Raw genomic sequence first — 22,257 nt, 5'->3', positions numbered from 1 at the left:
AGGCACAGCCAAGATACTGCGCAGAACCCTCAAGCTCCCAGGCCTCTGGTAGAGGACCCGAGCTCAGAGGATGAAAGAGACCACCCACGGAGGGCGAGAGGGGAATTTTTTTTTTTTTTTTTATGTTATTTTGTACTTTATTCATCCGACATAAAAAACCCCCACAAGTTTATAATCAAACCACCAAAATGTTGCACTTGAGCGGTTCTGTGGAGGCTACGTTCAGCCTTATATTAGTGCATAAAAGCAAAGAGAATAGATTACTTTGAAGAGATTATCCTAATAGGGAGTTTAAGGCTGTTGCATTGCTGCTGTCCCACTGTACAGCTGAATAGCAACTAACCCGGCTTACCCTCGTTTCGGGGGGGGAAGGAGATTCGATTTCCCCGTAAAACTACAGTTGCTCAAATTCCCTTCAACCCCTGAATTAGAAGCTGAATGCGTTTCCTACAGAGAAGAAAAGCTGCATTTTTATTGCTCCTGATTTTGTAATCTGTCACACTTGAGGAACTCTGAATGGACCTGTTCCACTGCCCAGTTGGTTTGGAAAGCTTTGGAAATCCCTCTTTGATCCATTGTGTTTTTTTTTGTTTTTTTTTGTTATTATTATAATCTTGTGTCAGAATTGTGGTTTTAACCCACTGGTTGCATCGAGCACTTAGAATACTTGTGTGGTGGGAACGACCCAAAGAAGCGTTCTGGTGCCACAGTTGGTGGTTTGATTGGAAACATTCAGGTTTTCTATCAGGAAACTGCGCAGCGCAGTGGATGAAGCTGTTTTACACCAGAAATCTTCTGGGACAGATATTACCATAAACCTCAAAATGATTTGATAATTCACCCCAGTATTATAATAGGATCTGAAACGGGACATTTATTTATTTTTTTGAATAGGAAATGAAGATGACTATGTATGAGATTGTATAAAAACCTTTTAGAAAGGTCTTTTTTTTTTGTTTTAAAAATTAAATTGAAAAAAGTAAACCACAAGCCGTAAACACTGATTTAATGCGACTCGATTCTCCATCAGCCATGATTTGGTATGTTTTGATTTAATTCAGTGGGAAATAAATTAGACAAAGATATCAGGATTTAGAACTAAATGAGAAAAATTATATATATATATATATATATATATATATAAAAAACATTCCATGTCTTGTCCTCGTATTTTTAATACTTCTGGAGAAAAAAAATCTAGAATTTATCTGAGCATATAAAAGCTGTATAGCATCAGTTAATCTCCGTTATTGCTATACTTGCGTGAAAACTTCTATGCTGAAAAGAGCTTTCTGATTTCTCTTTTCCAGCCTCATTAATCAGTGCTTTCACTTCCAGTTTGATTATTAAAATGCAATTGAAATAATTAATTGACTTCCAGTTTCACTATGTTCAGCAACGACGAGTTCTTCTTTTGCTTTCGGTGCATTTCTCTGCATAACATACAGCAGGCTGCTGGCCGAGCCGGAGTCTAACCCCTCCCGATCTCAGTGCCACGTCTGTTTTTTACAGTCTGAGACTTTTCTCCTTCTGACTGTGTATGCGTGCGAGATGTTTCCCTGGTTGAGGAATTAGACGTTGGTTTATGTTATGACTACCAGTGGGGTCAAAGATCAGCTGAGTTTAGCTGGGTTGCCTTGAAGCATGACTCCATGGTGACCCGGGCCTCTCTGTTAGTGCACACCAAGCATTTTTTTTTTTTGTTTGAGGAAACTTTCGTGGTCCCCTCCCGTCTGTCCCCCCCCACCCTTCAACGTCATATTTCCAAACCTTTCAGATGGAGGCATGTGCACCAGCGGTGGTTACTTTACTCTCTCTGCTTATATAGAGCAAATTGTGTTTGACAGAAAATGAAGTCAGACACAAGCTGAGCCCAGAAAATTGCATTTGTTAATGAAATTACCAGCTCCAAGGTCTCCGAGTCGGTTCCTCAGAGCGGAGGCTTTATTCAGGCGGCTTGTAGTAAAAAATAATGAGAAGTTTGTTTGTCATTAAGTTACAACTGCAGGTGGGTGTGGTATAGGTTGCAGGGAGGATGCTTTGATAACAGGAAGCCAAAGTGAGTCACCTTTCAGTTTATTATAAGAATGCCTGTGGTGTATCTCCCTTCATTTCAGTATTGTCAGTATTACGTCGGTAATCCGTTGTTTAAGTCACGCTCATTTTTAGATGGTAAAAGTCTTGATTTCTAAGTTGATTTTTTTAATCAAGTAGATACTATAATGCTTCAGATCATAAAATGCATTTTAAACTGAGATATGAGTTGAATACAGAAAATAATTTTCAGGTAATAAGTTTAGAGAGAGAAAAAAGCTTTCCAAACCAAACTGTCCCTATGGGGTGGAGGGGAAATGATTTCCCCAGAATCCTTACACCTGGTAGCTTTGTTGTTGTTGTTGTTGTTGTTGTTGCATTGAGGTGCAGACATGATTACCAAACCTCAAAACTCGATTATCCTAATGTTTATTCATGATCTAATTTTCAAGAATGCTGAGGAAGGAAACCACAAGCGCACGTAAGTGGAGCAGCAAGACAAGTTTACAGTGAACACACAAGGTAAATCCAAGTCGTGGTGCACATCAGCCTTTGCACCATGGCTTTGAAAAGTGTCTCACCATATGCAGGTGCTGTCGAAGTAAAAGGAAGTACTTTGAAATACCGCAACATCACACGGTTTCATCTGAGAATATCACAGAGGTAGGATAGCGCTTGTGTGAAATGCAAAGACAGCACACTTACTACGGTGCTCAATTTCTGATCTTGTGTCAGTTTCGCATGTTGCGTGTGTCAAATGAGAACTGAAAAACAGCAGCTTGCTATGAAAAATTGAGTTTTAGTTACTGATAAAGTGAGAGATTTGGGACTTTTTCCATGGCACTAGTAGCCTTTGTTCATCGATTGAGGAAGACGGGGAAAACATGGTTGTAAGTCTAAATTCCACTACTCTTGTTTTCAGTCCATAGAATATTTTTTTAAAAACTTCTATGGATCTCTAAGGCGTGTTTGGGTAAATATAAAATAGGCCATTATCTGTGAGCAACGTTTTTGACCTTAGAACTTATGGTGGATAACTTTCTTGCCTGGTCTCCTTCTTATCTTTGAATTATGAACTCTGATCTTATCTGAGACAACTGGCGCCTGCGGTACTTTAGAGGTTCTTTAATATCTGCCTGGATGACTCTTTCATGCACCCTTTGAGAAATCTTGGTAGACTGACCAATTCTGGGGAGATTCACCACTCTTTTAATGTGTTCATCCATGACGATGGGTGCAAGTGACTTTGTTTCTTATCCCAATTTATTTAGATGTGTTGCTTTTTCGCCATCTCCTCAAAAGGCAACACTATTTGAGTGATATCTTGATACTAGTGGTGAAGCAGTAGTTAGGTGTAGATTACAAGTTTGAATTCAGCTTCATAAATGCCTTTAATGGCAGCCCATCATTTAATTATGGGATAATTACTTTGTGACATGGATTTGGTTGATTAGTAATCCAGTTATCATATTCAAATACCTACCTATGGGCAATTTACATAGAGCAAGAAATTAGTCATACTTTTGAACTATTGGACAAACTCAGAGTCCCCAGTGAAAATCCACGCATGAAAACAGTCCGTACACAGAAAGATTCAAGATCAGGATTTGAACCTGGAAAGCTCTTGCTGCAAGGCCACAGTGCTAACCACTGCTCAACCATGCAGCCAGCAGTAAAATGCATGATTACATAAAACGTGTGTTTCTGAGTCAGAGTTCAGTTGGGTAAGAATGGACTCTGAGATTTAAGGTTTGGGGGCATTCCTGAAGGAGATGAAACAGAAAGTGGTTTATGTGCCGGATGACTTGGATTCTGTATGATGCTTAGTGCTTTCTTTCTGCAGGGAGTAGTTTGGATGAATTGTAGATGAAGTCTTTCTCAGCAGTCCTCATCAATAACTTATGACAACACTCTTAACAGCCTTGCACATCAACACTGACATTTTCGTCCATGGCCATTGGCACAAAGCTCAAGCTCAGTTAGATTGGATCGAGAGCTGCAAATGTATATTTTTACATCTTGCCAAAGATGTTCAACTGACTTTGGCTCTGGAGTTTGACTAGGCCATTCTAACACATTGATTTTCATTGATGTATGAATTGCTTTAGCTCTGGCTATCAACTCTGACCAGCTTCCCTGATATTTGGCATACAACATCCTTCGCCACGATAAATAATTAAATTCTGTATGGCATGCTTGTTTTAATTATTGGCTTTCTGTATGGTTGTTGATGAAAGTTGTGCTTAAATCACTTTGAAAAACTGCTTTTCAAAAAAGAGCAAAAAATAAATAAATCTGAGGAAGAGGCCTGCTTGTCGAGTAAAATTTGTAACAATTCAAATCAGCATTTTAACACCAGTTGACCTTGGGGAGGGGGGTAAAGCACTGGTTACCATAAACCCAGGAAACATGTTTCTATCCATACCTGCTGCTTTCCAAGTTGGTGGGATGTAGGGCACCACAGTGGGAGGTCCAGAATGCAAGGTTAATGCCAAGCTCCCAGAGGCGTTGGTGCCCGCCTTTCCTTGTGCACGTGTGCACGCATTTGCACAAGATCTCGGAGACTTGCTGATCTGGCAGACGGACACATTCCTCACACGAGTTGTCTCAACTCCTGCCAGTTTCCTAATATTGGTGGAAAGTCCAAACCCATTCAGTTTCCTGCAGGTATTATCATTCAGGAACCCTATACGTGTTGACACGGATCTGTTGGGCACATACATGTGTGAGCGGTATATCTTGACACGTTTGAGGAGCGCGCCCTGTATTTCTGTACCGCATTTTGAGCGTTTGATCTCGGAGACGGACTCGTGTTTCCCTGAATGTGGCTGGCCCAGAAACTCGATATTCAAACGGGGGGCCTCCAGCGTGTGATAAGTGCGCACTATCGCCTTGAGGTGCTTTTGGCCTCGGTGAGCGCTGGACACCGAGATGTGAGCGAGCTGCACACGATTGTCTCACACTTGCACAGAAGCTTATTGAAAAATCTTTTCACACCACAAGTAACTCGAGAGCAGCTGTTTTTTTTTATTTATTTATTTTTTTTTAGCTCATGTCTCATCATGTTGAATTTGACTCTCCACTATCCTTTTACAAACGCATTTTGCTTTCATGTGTGACGTCTATGGTGTGCTTCATTTTTGTGATTTCCTTGAGCGTTAAGGGCACTGGGCCAGGTGTACTTTCTATGTAACCAGAAAAACATAGAGAACGAAATACTGCAGGGAAGTTGAAGCTTTTTTCATGGGACTGAGGATGGAAATAGAAATCACCGAGCCACAATTTTAAATTCCACTCAGGATTTAACAGGAACCTTATGAAGAGTACAGCTGAAATTAGAGAAATATGATCTCTTCATCTAATCATACCTGGAATAAAACATTTAAATACACAAAGAAGTAATAATGTCGAAGCCACAATAGGGATGCAAGAGAGACTGGGCAATCTGTTCGGGAAACAGGAAGTTATTCGTGGAGCTTCACCTTGCAGTGTAATGTTCCTCTGGGAGTCGACGCTGACAGCAGCATCCTCTTGTGTGTCTCGGGAGACCTGGAGTCTTTGGAAGAAAAGACAGTAGGCCACGGCCACCTGGCAGTGAGATGCCAGCAGTCTGACACCATGTTGTGCGCTGTTGAAATGGAATGAGTCAACACACCCTCTGCCATGGAAACTCAAAAATCTTGTTTTTCCTTTCAATAATTCAGTATAAACTGAACTCTAATCCAAAGCTTGCCATTTCCTACCTTTATAGAAGCGATTGACCCGTTCAGGAACACACTTGACAGGGGTGAGAAAGGGAGCTATCACAGAGCGTTTTGCTGTACAGCTGCCCGGCTTGAACGATGAGGCTGAAAGGAGGCTCAGGTTGGAGTTTGTGTTCTCCGGCCAGCGTGCCTGACCCACGTCCAGGCTGGCTGAGGTCCTGCTGGAGCCCTCGAAGTGACAGACCCTTCCCTAATTCCACATCTGTAGTCCCTGAGTCAGCAGCAGACATGACCCTGCAGAGTGAGCGTGCCAAAAGCAGACGACTGGAAACGAGCCGGACTGTTTGTTGTCGTATCAAGTGTTTGCACTGAAAATACATAGTTCACAGTCCATTAGATCCACTTGTTTTTCCTGTGCGTGTGTTTTTGTCAAGTGTTGGCTGATGGAAGGGGAACCCAGATACACTCTTTCACTTTCCTCCCTGTATGTGTTGCTTAAGCTGGAACTTGTGCACAACTGCTGCCTAGCTGAGCATCATTTAAAAATCCCTAATGGTCTGCGTGTGTGTGTGGATATACATACAATTTCTACAGATTTTCCTTTTCTGTTGTTTAGTTAGCTCCCAAAAGTTATTTTCGTTTCAAGAAATATTTGAAAATAAAAAAAAAAAAGTGCAAGGACATAGCTGCCAAGAATGCTGCTGAAAGCTGCCGAAGAATCACGACCTTATATCTGCGACACTGAATTCAAAACTTCTACTGTTCCAAGTCGGGTCCCTAAATGAATATTTTTTTGGTTGATTTATGTATTGAGGAGGATGAAGTCAGGAGCAGTAAACCAGGACCCCGTCATGGTGGGAGGGTGAGGTGTGGTTTAAAAGACGTCTGTGGGGAGGCCAGTCAGCTTGTAAATCACCGCTATGGAAAATAACCACTTTAAACCAAAAATTGTATTTCAAAACACTTGCGTTCTGGCAGGATTCCGGTAAATGCTGTAATTTCTCCTCTTGTTCTGACCAGCATTGTCGCACTGTTCAGTCAGTAATCTGAAAATGTAAACAGTATGACTGCTCACAGTCGTACTGTTTTGAAAGCTGAGCTGAGAATGCTCCCACGAAAACGGACCGGGCGCATTATTAAGGGAAGACGCCAAGAAACTTGGGTTAACTGGAGTAACTGTGGCGATCCACAGCATGTAGAAGATGCAGCAACCATGTAGAAGATGCAGCAACCATGTGGAAGAAGGAGCAACATATGTTTTTAAATTTAGATTTCAGTTTATACAAAAATTTTGACTTTCACTGGGGCAGCTATGAACTACTTTATCCAAATAAAAAAAGTTAAATTTTGCCATTTCAATGTGACTGAATGTGTAAAAAAAATAAAATAAAAAAAGTTCAGATTACATCATAGGTTTTTTTTTTTTTCCATGTATGTTTTTTTGCTACACTTGCAGCCTTATCTTCAAAGGAAACTCATGGCTGTTCAAACATATGTTGCAATGCAACGGACATGTGGAGTGATGCAACGCAGCTCTCCTGTGGAAAACTCAACTCTTTCTCGGAAGGGTTGAGGCGTAAACAACTTCGAACTGCCATATCCCACCGCCCTTTTTCAAACATGTGTGACGTGGAAATATTTAGAAGCGAGAGACTTTTTCTCCTCATTATTGCTCAGACTGGCAACATTCGTAAAAAAAAGTTCAAAGTTTAAATTGTGGTATTATGTTCCCACTGGTCATGTAACGTATGGTCAAGCACCTGTATGCACACTGAAACCTCTAACCCAAGTTGTAAAAACTAATGTATGGCGAAACAGAAAAGAGAGAATGCCTAAGTGTTTTACGTTCAGATAAGAATGCATTAACGAGTTTTATTATTAGTATTTCGCAGGAGTGCTTTTTGCGGGGGCTTATATTATTGATTACGAAGCTGGCTATTGGAGCACAGGCTTCTCATTAAGCATGCAGATGCACACATACAGTGCATGTGTCTGGTTTGCACAGTGCCCATAAAAAGCCCAGAGAGAATTCAAAACAGCTGCCAGCCAGGCCCAGCAGGGTGTGTTTTCTTGCTCCACTTATTGCCATTTAGCGGCGTATTCTTTCTCAGGCTGGCATGCTGGTGTTTAGCAGTTTTCACTCTGTAAATTTAAGTCTTGTGGCACTGCATTGGATTGAAATGCATGAGTGCAGCTTAAGTGAAAAAGTCTGAGATCGTTCTTACTGTAGATTAGAGGTGGGGAGAATTAGAGAGGAGTTGAAGAGAGAAGGTTTTGAGCAGAAAATGGGTCAGACATCTGAGAGGCATGCATTTCCTTTCTTTCTTTTTTTGCAAAGAGCGTCGAGACAAGAAACACTTGCATCTATTTCTCTCCCTCCCTCTTTCTGGCCTTAGATTAGCGTGGATGTTTTTCTAGTCTCCACTTTGACTGTTTGGGGGGAAAAAGTGGGAAAAGAGGAGAAAATTATTATGCTTGGCATGCTGGGCATGTCTGCAGAAGGCGAACTTTAATTTGGACTCGGCCCAGCTGATCAATCTCCACCCTGGCTCTGTTACAGCACCGAGTGAGAGTGTTTGTATGTGAGCAAGGCCACACATAGCAGCTAAGCCACCCTCACGGTTCTACAAGTAAAGCTGTCCGTATTAATTCCACATGGAAATTACCTTTCCTACACGGAGCCGAGGAGAAAAATACAATCAGATTAGAGCTGGAATTAGTGCTAACGGGCTACGTGTCGGACCCATACGTTACGAAGTTAAAACTTCTTTTGAGACGCTTCAGGTCAAACCCTCACTGTAAAATCTAGAGTTGGGCACAAAGAGCACAAAATCTCTTACACTAAAGCAAACGCAGTTTGATTTACATAATATGCAAACATATGGAGATGATTCCAATGGTGGTTTGGTGAAGTGTCAAAGAGCCTAGAACATTTCCTCTTTAAGGATTTCCTTTGGCATGGAGAGCCCCCAGCAGGCTTCTGTTGGAGGGTTTCGGTCGTAGGCATGGCAGCCTGAGTCCCCTCTGACTTCGTTCTGCTGTAAACCCACAGGAGAGGAAGCTGTAAAGTGTGTTTGTGTTTATGTTGTAACAAGATTACTCCATGGTTTAATTCAGGAATTCCGTCTATGAAATTTGTTGTATAATCGCATCAAGCAAAGTCTCTCTTTTTTATTTTATTTTATTTTTTTTAGTTTAACCGTTACTTCGGTGTAGTGCCTTTACAGTTTGCGGTTTGGTTGGTGCCTTATTGGCAAGCTCATTTAGCTCTGTTCCCTTTTAAAACTATGAGTCAACTGCACAAATTGGTACCAGTACCTCCTGATTCTATAATGCCTCTGGACTTTTACTGAAATGCATTTTGGTGAAATCTTTTTTTGTTTGTTTGTATAGTAGATCACAGGGCTGGTAGAGAGGTATGGGAAGCTTCTAAGGTGAAATTCATCCACACTGGATTGAGGTAAACATTTTAAATGCATCCATCAAAGCCAAGGTCTCCAACCAACTGAAAAAACCCCATTAAAACATGGATCTATTCTGGCTTTTCTGTGCACATCAGAGTTCGCACTAGCTCTCTATGTAGTCTAGGAAGTTTTTTTTTTCTTTTCCTTTTTTAGACCTGGATAAATTTGGAAATTACAACTACCCATCCATACATGTAGTTTTTTTTTTCTGAGGTTTCCCATGTAGGATTAGTTTATTCCACATCTGATATTCTGTTGTGAAATGTTGTACATGTGCTGAAAATGACCACGGACATGACTGATTTTTTTTTTTTTTTTTTAACATTAAAGAAGATTAAATACTGACAAAGGCCATTCCATCAACGACCTTTACAGAAAACATGTGATGGCTGTTGTTGTGAACCTAAAGATTGTGGCAAAGTCTTGTTTTAATTACTTGAATCAGAGTTGACTTATTAGCAAGCGGTTCTAGACACAGTTCAGTTTTTTTCTTTTTCTAATGAGAGGAAAGGTTGTTGGAATTGCCCTCTTAACTATCGTACACAGCTGACTTTAAGCTCGTAGCAGCAGGGAGGGTAGCGGAAAGAACATCTTTACTTCCCATTCGCCCTCAACAGAAATGCATGCACTGTGTTTGGCATCTCATTAAAAATAACTTGAAACCACGGGAAAGGTGCAATGGTAAAGTTTTAGGGGTTTACAAACCACAAGCTATGAAAACTGCAGCATGTCTTAAATGGACAACTGGTCCATTCATAACTATGGGATACTTCTTTTTATATATATATTACAATGTTCTTAATATGGAAAGGCACTGAATTTAATTTTAGTATTCTCCAGGTTTGACGTAACATGGCAAAACAAAAGAATAAGAATGGGGGGAAAAGTTTACATATCCAGATTTAATTTCCTATCCCATCCAAATGTTTTGCCCTTCCTTCTTTCCTCTCCTTCCCTGCCTCCCTCATGCCTTTAAGTATTTTTAGTGTGTCAAACTTTAATTTCTGTCTGTCATACATTAATGGTGAAACTTATCTTTGTATATTTTGAAAAAACTGAAATTTTCTAAAGGTATTCTCAGGAGACTGATCTGAGGTAATCATGCGCACATTTTGAGTACTTCAGGTTTTACTTGTTTGCCTTCTTGCATTATACAACTGTGCGTTTAGCCTAAACAAAACACACATTGTAGCTTTGACGTGCCCACATTGAAGACTGACAGCATTTCTGTCGGCGCTACTTGTGTGGTTACATATTTATCCTCTTCTGGGTGGCCAGGAGCTGGTTTAGCATATGGATTAACCGGGTAATAAGATGCATGTCCACATTGACTTGCCATAGACTGTAACGGCGTGTGAGCAAATGAGCAGTTCCACTCGGAGACACAGCCGAAGGTCACATGGGCGACTAAACCTCAATATCTTCGATTTAATGATCTGGATTGTAATGGCCCACCTTTGACCAATTCCGCAGGAATGGATTTTAAAGTGAAGGATCACTGAGGCAGACAATGTTCTTTTTATGCCTCATTATGTTGAAAATTAAAGATGCTTATTACCTGCAATGCAAGAAATATTCAGCACTTTCTGTATCTGAGAAGTCAGTTTGGTTTTGAAATGTAATAATTAAGATTTTTAACTTGACTTAACAGTCAAAAGGGAATTACTTATTTGAAGTTAAATGCACTTTTTTCTTCTTGATATCTTAAAAAGTATAACAATATTGTTGCAGTGTTTTGCCATCACCAGGCGTACGTGCTAAAGTGAAATATTGGCTGCCCTAAAGTCGTCTTCTTTCATTGCCCTCAATAAAAGAGCATGATGCTGCCACAACCATATTTCAACACGGTGCATTCTGGGTAATTTGCTGTGTTGGCTTTCCTTCACAAAAGCTGTTTTTAACCAAGGCCAAACAGTCGAATGTTGATCTCAATTCGCCACATTTGTCCATGTATCTTTTTAAGAACTGTTGTGTATTATTGAACAATATAGAAAAGAAAAAACATGACCAGTGTCAAATGCTAAAACAAGAAAAAGAAAACAACTTCCATCTGCTCAGTTTTGCTTGTGAATTCTTAACTCCTAAAGGCTGCCAATTCTGGCTCGTGTCTCTTTTGACACAGAGATATATTTGTCGAGAAGAATTATTTCTTTATCTCTTCGTACCAAGATAGGATTGTGTTCGGTTGGAGAAGTCATTGGGGAAAAGGTGTCGGTGCTGCGAAGCTGTCAGGCTAAATGTCATCTGATTCAGATACGGCAATGTCGCCTATAACTGATTACTGCTAGGAAAGACACTTTTAGAATAGCGAGATCATCGCTGTGTGAATTTTGGACCATACTGGTGTCTTTTCTTTGTATTTTGTGAATTTACGAGATGTCTTTGGCATGAAAAGCCAAGCATCCGAACTGACAGACTGTGTGCTGGATCTATATTAACACCCTGTACGGGTTTCCTGATTTGTATTTTCCTGTCTGGAAAATAAAAATGAAATAATTTATACCCTGTCCCTGGCCATCCATCCATCTACCCATCTCTGCATCCGTCTTTTCTTGAATTAATGATCGGGTGTTTAAGAATGCAAAATGTATCTTCCATCTTCTGCTAGTTGAACATTGCGTTACTTCTGTCCCTTGTTTTGCAGCCCCGTTTAGCACTGAATGCAAATGTCCCAGCAGGCTTGTTGTGAGACAGAGGTTAAACAGCTGAAAGCTGGGGTCAGACCTTTTACATCCGAGTTGAGTGAGCCATTTAAATGCATTGCCTTTTTGGACACAGAAACCAGGGACGTACAAGATAAGGAGAGTCCCCGACTACATTTTGTTTAATAAATGACTCAACGTCTGCGTGAATATTTACAGACTGCTGCTATTTGGTTTGCCTTTTTTTTTTTCATTCATGCACATGAAAGCATTTTACTACCATTTTCAAGATTACCATGAGAAAAATAACACGCGTGCAATGCAATTATACATACTCCCATGAAGCATATTCCTACTGCCTGTTGAATTGCCAATGTGCTCATCTGAGAGTGCATTGTAGCCCAGAAAAGGAACAGATGTGACATAATTGAATTTGCCTTTGCCAGATCAATTTATGAGATCCATCGCAAAGAAGCAGAATCGGTTCTGTTCACTATAAAATAAATAAATAAATAAATAAAAATACATAATTGAACACAAAATAAAAATTTAATTAAATGATTGTATATTAAGACCAAAGCCGTTGTTTAAAGATGAAAAAGAAAAACAAAATATTTGCTCTCTGTGCCTGAATGTTGAGCTTGCATTCATGCACCATTTGTGCAGAGTTAGATATGAAGATGTGCATGTTAATGACATTGGGTAATTACTCCCTTTTGCAGCTGAGATTGTGTGAACACGTGTTTTATTGTGAAGGAGAACAGTAAATTTGAACTGACAAAAGCTATTATATAAGCATTTTTTGGAAACCTTCCGATATGACAGCTTACAGCTGCCTGAAGACGTTTGGTCTTGTGTTTTCTGTAGCATGGATTGTGGCATGGAGCTTATTATTTTAAAGGTGCCGCTTGTCGGCTAAAGCCAGATTTTGTGAAGCACGCAACAAATGTGTAACAGACAGATTCTTCCGTCTGAGTTGAGGAGTCCTGTGGCTCTTTCTCCTATTGCCCCCCCAAAGTAAAACAGCCAAAGAGCAGATTAAGGGAATACCAAGTGTGGGGAATTCCTTCCCAGATACCTAGCATGTGCGCAGTGTTGACCATTTTAAAGTCACACCATCAACTTCCTCGGTTCGTCCGCGTCGTTTCGTTAAAGGATTAGTTTGCTAATCCTTTTAGCTCTAAGCTGGTGACATGAAAATCTACCATTGCTTTTCATGGACAGAAGAGCGCTGCGCCTCTCACTGGGACTGAACTCCTCCCATGTCATCCCCGGCTTGGCGCATGCATCAGTGGCCATGTGGACTTTGCAGTGTCCTGGCTGTCTGCAGCTTTCGGGGAACTGCTTTCTCATAGGACTCACCCTGTAACTCCCTCTAGACTGGACTGTCCGACTAGATTCTGCTTCAGATGGTGCAGATATACGGGGCTGAAACAGACTGCTTGTTTCTCTTCGCAGAGTTTGCAGAGACGTTGGCTGGAATGAAGGCTCGGATCGAAAATAGAGGAGCAGCTCTGAAGTGAAGGCAGTTGGCAGCCAAGGTGAGAAGTGTTTTCATTGTCCTGGATGATTATTAAGGCTGAAGAAGTCGCCGTTAAGCAAATTATTCTCCACTTTTCTGCAGATGCATTAAAGTGAACACAAGTCATTGTAATGTGGGAGTTGCAGTGATAGTTTACCAAAAGGTGGCGCACGGGCGGGGCTGCCACTTTTTTTTTTATGTTTGAAGGTGCTGTGTTTACATTAAAAACCTACAATCAAATGTGATGCACTCTACATGTGGAAGCTTCATCTTTCTTTTTGTTTGAATGACATGAAAAGCATAAATGTGCTATGAATAATTCAGGGAAAGTTTACTCCAAAATAAATAAATAAATAAAATAAAATAAAAAAAAATCCTGCAATAGCCAAAAAATAATCAATGCTGGTTAGAAGTCCAACCTACACCCTCTCTGTGGGAATCCAGGGTTACTTAATAATAACGTAACAATCATTTTGATTAAAGTAAAATTCCGTAACTTCTTATATAGTAGGAAGTGACATCAAACATGAAATTATTAAGCCAAGCAGGAAAATTGTGCAAGATCTGGTGTCTTGCAAGAACATTTAGCACATTTTGTCAGATCACAGCCAAACAGTTCAACACATTTTAACAGGATTTAATGTGAGAGACTTGCTCATATAGAACGTGATTGTGAAGAAGGAAAGCGGTGCATCGTTTGCAAAAGTTTTTATAAGTAAAAGCCTGAAGAGTGATGTGCGTAAACTTAACTTTTCAGCTTGCATGTAAAGTACTTTGTGAGGCAGAAGCTTTGTGAATGCCGCACCCTTATGTAACTCAAATTTGTGGCACCGTCATGCTGTGGGAGTACTGCTATTACAAAGGATGAAAAATTAATGATTAGATACTGCAAATTAAACACACTAAATTTTCTGTCCATCAGTAAGAACTACCAACCCTAGACCACATTTACATTGACGAAGTGTAAAGGCACCAGTAAGGATCTTGTAGAACAACTCTTGCTGGCCTTCAACTAGGAAGGACACACAGTTGTCCATTTTGTTTTTAAACTGAAAATGTTATTTAAAAATGATAAACACTGACACTTGTCACTACTCCCAGATGGATGTTTTAGCAAATTTCAGATTGAGCAGTTCTCAGAAATTGTAAAAAAAATCCAAGAAGCTGGATAAATGCCTCTACAGGCTGCTGAATCATGGGGTGTACGTTAGGTTTTTTTGCACACAGTGATTCCATTATAGGTTAATTGTTATTGAATGACTTTTTTTTCCCCAGTGTTTTTGTTCGCTTCAGATTGGATTTTCATTACATCCTGATATGTAGCAACCTAGAAAAAAAGAGGATTTACTCTTTCTTTTTTCTTTCTTTTTTTTCCTAATCATGACTGTACTTCATTGTTCCCTCCTATAATTGCACGCTTTTTGTTTTCTGGGAGAAAAAAAAATGTTGGTTTGGCTCTTAAGTGTCCGCTGAAACATTAAACCTTTTTATGGTGTTGAAGGGAGAGAGATCGTTGGGTGCTGACAGAACCGTGAGAGGAACAGGTTCTTCTCCGGTTAGTCTGCTGGCACTTGGCCACTCCACATATTTCCCAGATCAGCATTCGCTGCAATCACCAAGATTACTCAAGAGCGTTATCTTGCAAACTGTTGAACTTCTCAGCTTTGTCATCTTTATTAGCCACATGCTATCATCAACTCCCTCACTTAGTTTTCCAATATGCTTTACAACATTCAAGAAGCATGATTCTTTGTTTGTTTGTTTGTTTGCTTGCTTCTTTTGTCATGTTCTTTGTGTGCTCTGGACTTTGCATTATTATGTTTGGACTTTGAGTTTGCAGCAGAATAAATATTCCCAACATGTCTGCAACATGAGGCAGAAAGTCCAGAGCTGGTCCTCTGAGCTATTGGTTTACTGACTGGAATGATTGTTTGGATGTAATTTAAAGATTAACTGACAGATTCTGGCAGCTGGAACTGATGTGATGTGATTACTGTGATTGTTTTCCCAGAGATGTAGAACTCGGTTATGTTCAGTGGGTAAAAAAACAACAACAAAAAAACCCACAGTTCAGACAGCCGCTGAGTGATGCTGAAGAGTGACGCTTGTTTTTAGGAGCAGCTAATTTTGGAGAGAGCCTATTTTTTCTTTTATGCTTTCAGTGAGCTGGAAGAGACTATTATAGTTTGTGCGAGCAAATGTGAGTAAGTGTATTTTGAGATGTACAAATTTTAGGTCTGTAAACGGATCCTTTTTTTGGCATACACTTTGGTTCAGAAGTACAATGTATTTAAAAAACAACATAAATTAGGCTTAAGTTTACATTTATTGTGGATCTTAAATATAGACATTCACTTATATCTTGTTAAATATCTGTTTTTAAGTGGCTCTTGATTATTCTGTGGCCACCACCAAGACCACTTTCCTTGGCTGAACTGGTAAAGTTCAACCAAACCTGTTGGTTTCCATCATGGTCCACAAAATTTCAACAGCATTGAAGTCAGAGATTTGGGAAGCTCATTCCTGAAACCCCAAAGCCAAATTGGTGTGTGTTTGGCATCACTGGCTGTGTCCCGAGGGTTAAAAGCAAAGTCTTAAATAGTTGAAGATGACTTTAGATAAGAGATGAAAGTTTCAGTTTAACTTTTATGTGCCAGACATGGTAAAACTCCTTTTTACCACTGAATGGACACAACTTGGCTCCCTGTCATTAAGTAGGAGGCTTAACAAAAAAAAAAAAAAAAACTGTCATTCCTCAATGGGCACGGATTGGTGTGAGGTTTTCCCGGTATGGATAAACCCAAGTAAAAATGTTTGTTTCATAGTCTTACAGGACAAAGTAAGTGACTAAGTGAGTAGACTGGTTGATGGGGAGGTAGATGGATGGTTTAATTTGGTGGATTGATGGATGGCTGGATCACTGGCTTGCTGGATGGATTAATGGGTGGATGGAGGAGTGGGTTGATGACTGATTGGTAGAAAAGTAGATCGATGAAATGCATGGATTGACTGATGAAATGATGGATTAGTGGGTTATTGGGTGGATAGATGGATGGAGAGTAGGATCGATGTTTGTGTTGATGGGTGGGTTAATGGATCGATGGGTGACAAAAAAAATTGATGGTTTAATGGGTAGGTTGATGGGCAGTAGGTTGATGGAATGAGTGGTTTGGTTTATAAATAGATGGGCTGATTGGTGGTTGGATGATCGGGTGGGTGGGGTCAGGGATGGATGGAGTGGGTAGATGGCATGACGGGGAGTTGAGTGATTGGATTTATTGATGTTTGAAAGTCAGTTGTTGTAGAAAATACCTCACATTTCAAATTTTTCCTATCTATACCATCAGCTTTTTCTTATGTTCATTTGCTAAATTTGATCAGTTTATCCTATACCGACACTGGTGGTCCTGTGCTTTGACTGTCGCTTGCTGTAGTGTCGATACTCTAACCTCTCATGGCTCTTCTATTCCCCAAGGAGAAACTGAGCACAACCAGTTTGGAAGTGAAAAACGATGCTCGCGTTCGGACATCTGCTGCCGTCGGAATGTTCTCGCTGTCACTGTTAGTGGAGGTTATATTTTCTGTGGTGTTTTGATGATCAAATGCGAAGTTAATAAAAGCAGCTTCTGTCAGCGGACTGAGAGATCGTACGGACGCATATCAAACCCTCAGGTGGCACAAAGATCGCCTGTCCTTGCCCATCTGTTATTCCCGTTGGGGAAAATCTCCTTCCTGCTCGGGATCACAAACACAGAAGAGCATATGCCCATCTGGGCATGCATTCCTGGCTGCAAATGCAAATATATACACACATGTGATCAAACAGACGAATATGCATAAACCGATGCGTGTAGACCAACAAAATGCATAAAGCAAGCTGCCCGTTATATTTGAACCTGTACATAAATCACTTTTGAACTGCATGTTTTGAATGTGTTTTAGGAACGGGGGATCAGAGCCAGGGGCTGAATTGCTTCTGTTTTCTGCCAGTGAGACTCGCCACCTGGTTGGGTACTCCCACCATATGCCCTTTTTATTTATTTATTTATTTTTTTTCCTCTCGATGTAACCTGTGCTTTGAGTTTGACGGCTGATGAACTTTATGACAGATGATGCTGTGAGGAAGCGACACTGTGTGACATTTAAACAGATACCCTAAACAGCCAAATGGATGTTTCTTTATGAATGCTGTCTCCTTCTCTGGAGGTGACATTTAAACGTGCTCTTTTTTTTTGTCGATAATCGATAAACTTAACCCAATAAGCTGTCTTGAAGCACCTCGGTTGTTCAGACGGAAAAGAGTTGCACCAATTTAGTTTTACTTGCCAATAAAGGTTGTGACGGATTCAGTCGGAGAATGCTGCAGAATGACATTTCAAGGAAGGGTAGGCTGGCCATATCTGGTAAAGTCGTTTCTAAGTGAAGATGTTGGCAGATTGGATGCTCATTAGGTTTTCATGGTAAAGTTTTTTGGTGTGTAGCTGTAATATTGGTCTAGAGGAACCGAGGAAAGGAGCATGTGCTGTTTTATGAAACGGTGTGGTTTCTTGGACAGCTTTGTCATTCGCAGAAGGAAGTGGTTTTATGCCTCCCTTCAACAAAGTACAAAATGTTCCTGTTTTTAAAGCCGTCTCGCGGCTCTGTCATTTCACAAATTCATGTGCGATCATGTCTGCCTCTGTCCTAGAGGTGGGGTATGTGTTTGGTGTCGGAGGAAAGACTCAAAACCCACATTTGGGAGACGTGTGATTGTCTGCGATGTTGGCAGCATCTTGTAATGATTGCTGGTATCTCAGTTCTGTTTTTTGAAATGCTGCCGTTTGGTTTATAAAAATTAACAAATGTTTGAATTTAACCTTATTTATTTATTTTAACTGATGCCTGGACATTTTCCTTCTGGATTTTCTCCTTGAGAGGGTAATTTGTAGGACTGTTAATTACAGCATCATTTAAGCTCAGCCACAGGCCATCCTAATGGCACCATGTGGTGTGGCTGTAATCTTATTCACACCTTCTTGTCAGTTTACAGAAAATTTTGCCAAAAATCTCAGAGGTCATTAAGGTGTTTTTTTTTTTGTGTGTGAGACAGGCTTTTGTGTTTCTTCTAAGTCAGCAGTGCTTGATAAATGAATGAAAACTACTTCCCGTTATTTACTCGGGTTATATTTGTCGGATGTTATAAATTATATCGATGTGAAACATTTAAATGTGACAAAAACGAAGAAGAAGCCTGCAAGGGCAGCAAACACTTTTTCTTGTGTAATTTCTAATGCACTAAATCCTGATATAAATAACTTCTACTTTGCATCCGTTGCCTAAGCGCTTTTCCATGGAGGTGGGGTACACCGACAGATCGCTGGTCCATCAGAGACATACAGGACAAATACGCGCACAGCCTCAACAGTGCTATGCACACGGATGCCTTGCTTCCTTGTCGCTAGATGTTAAAGTTCACTGAAATAATGCTGTGGTCTTGTGTAGCATCAGAGTGGAGCATCAACTGGCATGTTGTCATTTCCAGTTTCATAACATTTATGTTCAAACTCAGTTTTGTTTTTTTTTTGTGGTTACTTAAAAGCACAATTTGCAAACAACAATTTTGTCAATTGTCAATTTGTGCCCCCAATTTGCTTCCTTTGACTTGGTCATTCTAAGACATTAATGGTAAATTGCACAGTGTCCAGCTTTGTCCATCATCTGAAAATAGTATACTCAAAACACGGTGTTGCCACAGATGGTTTCCATACATTTTCCCTCTGTTCCTCCATATGTGTGTCCATTCTTTCTTCTTTCAGTTTGTTCATTCATTCATTCATTTATTCATTCATTTGTTCTTTCCTTCCAATAACTGAAATGGCACCCAGTCTGACAGTTTGCACCACATAAAGATAATGCCTTTAAGCATTATAATTTACTCTACGAGTGCTGTGGGGTTATGCAGTGCAACAGGACTTTTTTTTTTTTTAGAAATGGTAAATATTTCAAATGAAAAGGGCTAAATTTATATTTTCCACTGCAATAATCAGATTAGAGTATTTTTTTCCCCCCCAAAAAATCTCTATACATCCTTTAATCTGTATTAAATAGATGAAATCAAGCTTTATTCAATGCATTTTTTTCTCTTCGTTGCTAAGTGTGAGACCCACACGGGCATACTAGCCATTTTACCTCTCATTTTGTCCCATTTTGTCTGCTTGCGTTATCTGCTCCCCCCACTCTCCCTGAAGCCTGCGTGAGTTGGGGCCCAGCACTGTGACGCAGCGACCGACGTGAACACACACTTTACAGTCATATATGCGCCGCATGTTGGGCTGCGCACAACATGCACTGGGAGACTGCAGGTTCAAAGTGCTCACCACACCAGACTGACCCAGGCTCGTGTGTAACGTGCCCTGGCAGAGCTTGCTCTACTTCTCTCTCAGCTATAAGGGATTACAGATAATGGGTCGGAGTGTGGCGAAGACCTCATAAAGACTTTAGCCTCGAGCTGAGTGCAAAACAAGCTGAGCCTGCACGTTTACAAGTTCAACAAGTGACCTATGACTGTGTAAAAAATATCACTGTACTGTACATTTAATCTAGAGGGAGGAGAAAGTGAGTGGCAGAGTGAGTAAAAAATAAGTTGGCAGCGCTGTGCAAATATGTTAATCTACCCAAAATGTTTCTGTTTTACTTCCATTGAGCTTTGCTTACAACTATTTAAAGATGATCAAGATTCATCCGTGTTTTTTTGAAAGTCTAATTTAAAAATCTGTTTTACCTTTAAAAAAATATAAAATAAAAAAAGATATTGGAAAATACACCAACAACTTATTGTAAGAAATGAGTTGCACCACAGTTTCCAGAACGTACAGTTTGTGTCTTCATCTTTTGGATCAAATATTTGTCTATATTGTTTTTAGTCAACATGCATACAAAGTGTGTTATTTTGCCCCTACATAAATTTGCATTTAATATTCCTGGTTTAGGGAGTTGAAATCAGCGCTTTAATTATATTAGCCTCTAGGTCCTTCGCCAAGGGAAAGTGCATTTTTAACGAGGTCTATGAAATTTACTGTGTGCATGGTTGCATCCCAGAGCCCAAAAGGCACTAACATAAATAGACAAAGTTATATGCAACTTATTAGGCAAGTTTAGTCGAAGTAGGCACATTTTTAAGTCAATCTTTAGAAATATTTAGGACTTAAATTTATGCTTCAAAAAGCCTTAATTTGAACTTTTGAAGAGTTGCAGAAACCCTGGTAATGACCGAGCAAGGACAAAAACATGATTCACTTTTTTAAAATGTTTCTGCTTGCCAAAAATGCTGCGTTTCAACAGTTTAAGAGTTTCTTAACAATGACCAACCACTTTGACGTATTTCAGTTCAGTTTCTGCGCTCACCACTGCCCTCTTCAAAGTGTCCAGAGACATCCACATAAACACAGACTGTGGAAGAACCGCAGTGTTGGTTCTGTTTGAACTCAGCGCAGCATTTGACACTGTTGACCATGATGTGTTATTGAAGCGACTGGAGAGCTGAGTCGGACTCTGGTACAGCACTGGACTGGTTTGAATCTCGCCTGAAGAACAGAGACTCGTTTGTGTCAATAGGTAACTTCTCATTGGTGGGGACAGAAGTCGCATGTGGAGTACCCCAAGGTTCTGTCCTGGGACTCCTCTTACTTAATATCTATTAAATATCTATTTAAAAAGCAGAAACACTAAATTTCTTCAAATCTAGACTAAAAACCCACCTGTGTAGTTACCTTTCTTTAAGACAAAAAAATAAAAAATAAAAATAAAAAAAATAAAACTGGAACCTTTATAGATATTTGCTTGATAATTTTGTTGATAGCATTTGGCGAAATGTAATGTTTATTGCTTGTTTCATAATTGGTTACTATATTATGTTTTGCACTAAGCATTTTGAACTGCCTTGTTGCTGAAATGTGCTACACAAATAAACTTGACTTACTTACAGCCTATTGCAATTCCAGGTGTTTGTAACTTAGGTATTTAAAGTGAACTTATAACTTTTGATGAAACCCCTGAACTACAAGAGTTGCATGATGTTTTTTTTTTTTTTTTCTTGGTTATATTCTAAACCAAACAAGTACCTTCCACAACCAAGAAATTATTCCTTACAATTGTTTTAAATCAGTGGAGCTATGAGTGACAAGACCAGGTAGCTCTTCCTGGTAGATGACAACATGGGGGAGGATTGAAACAACATAAATGAGACAACCATCTAAGAGGGCACAGCATCAACTAATATAATGAAAAGGATTCCAATGCCGTTGTTGTCGGGCCTACACAGCTGAAGTGAACTTTACAGAACTCCAGTGAACGTCCAGAAATCAAGAGTCTGGACTGTGATATTTTTGACGCTCTGTAGAGTTTGCGGTTTTAGGCATCTAACCCAGTGGATTAATGAAACTTTGCCGCTCCGCCGTGCATGCTGAGGAATGCATGCACAAACATGTACTGTACGTCAGAGGGTTTTCTCCTAGAAATTCCAGCAGGTACTCAGGGGATGGGTGCAGGAATGCACGGGCGCCTACCTTTTTGTTCTGTGTTTAGGGGTGAGTTCCAGATCAGTGAGCCGCGGTTTGCGCCTCCTCATTAAAGACACATTTTTCTGCGCTGCTGGGTGGTTTCAGTACACCAAGGCTACCTGAACCCATTATGAGAAATTTCTCCCTCACCACTTGGCAGAGATCGACAAAGACATGGAGTCAGATGAAATTCTACCGGCAGTGTTATCATCCGCGATAACATAGGAGCACGGAAGCCTGAAGGCTTCAAATAACCATGTTGTCCTCTTAGTTGTTGCTTCATTTCCCTAGGTTGTTGTTTTTGGTTTTCTTTTCTTCTCTCCGCCTTCAAGCTGACGGCCGCAGGGTTTATCT

At 40.2% G+C, this 22,257-nt stretch overlaps 1 protein-coding gene across 1 annotated transcript in view; it reads left to right on the top strand.

Moving 5' to 3' along the window:
- The window catches only part of thrab (thyroid hormone receptor alpha b), a 133,345-nt gene that overhangs the window by 8,235 nt on the left and 102,853 nt on the right, over positions 1-22,257 (top strand). Inside the window, exon 2 of the mRNA XM_007572243.2 lies at positions 13,303-13,385. The gene's annotated coding sequence lies outside the window, so the exon portion shown is untranslated. The remainder of the gene's footprint in view (positions 1-13,302; positions 13,386-22,257) is intronic.

This window comes from Poecilia formosa, unplaced genomic scaffold (genome assembly GCF_000485575.1).
Source record: "Poecilia formosa unplaced genomic scaffold, Poecilia_formosa-5.1.2 Scaffold7, whole genome shotgun sequence".
Classification (NCBI taxonomy): Eukaryota; Metazoa; Chordata; class Actinopteri; order Cyprinodontiformes; family Poeciliidae; genus Poecilia; species Poecilia formosa.
This window is presented reverse-complemented; position numbering and strand designations above follow the sequence as displayed.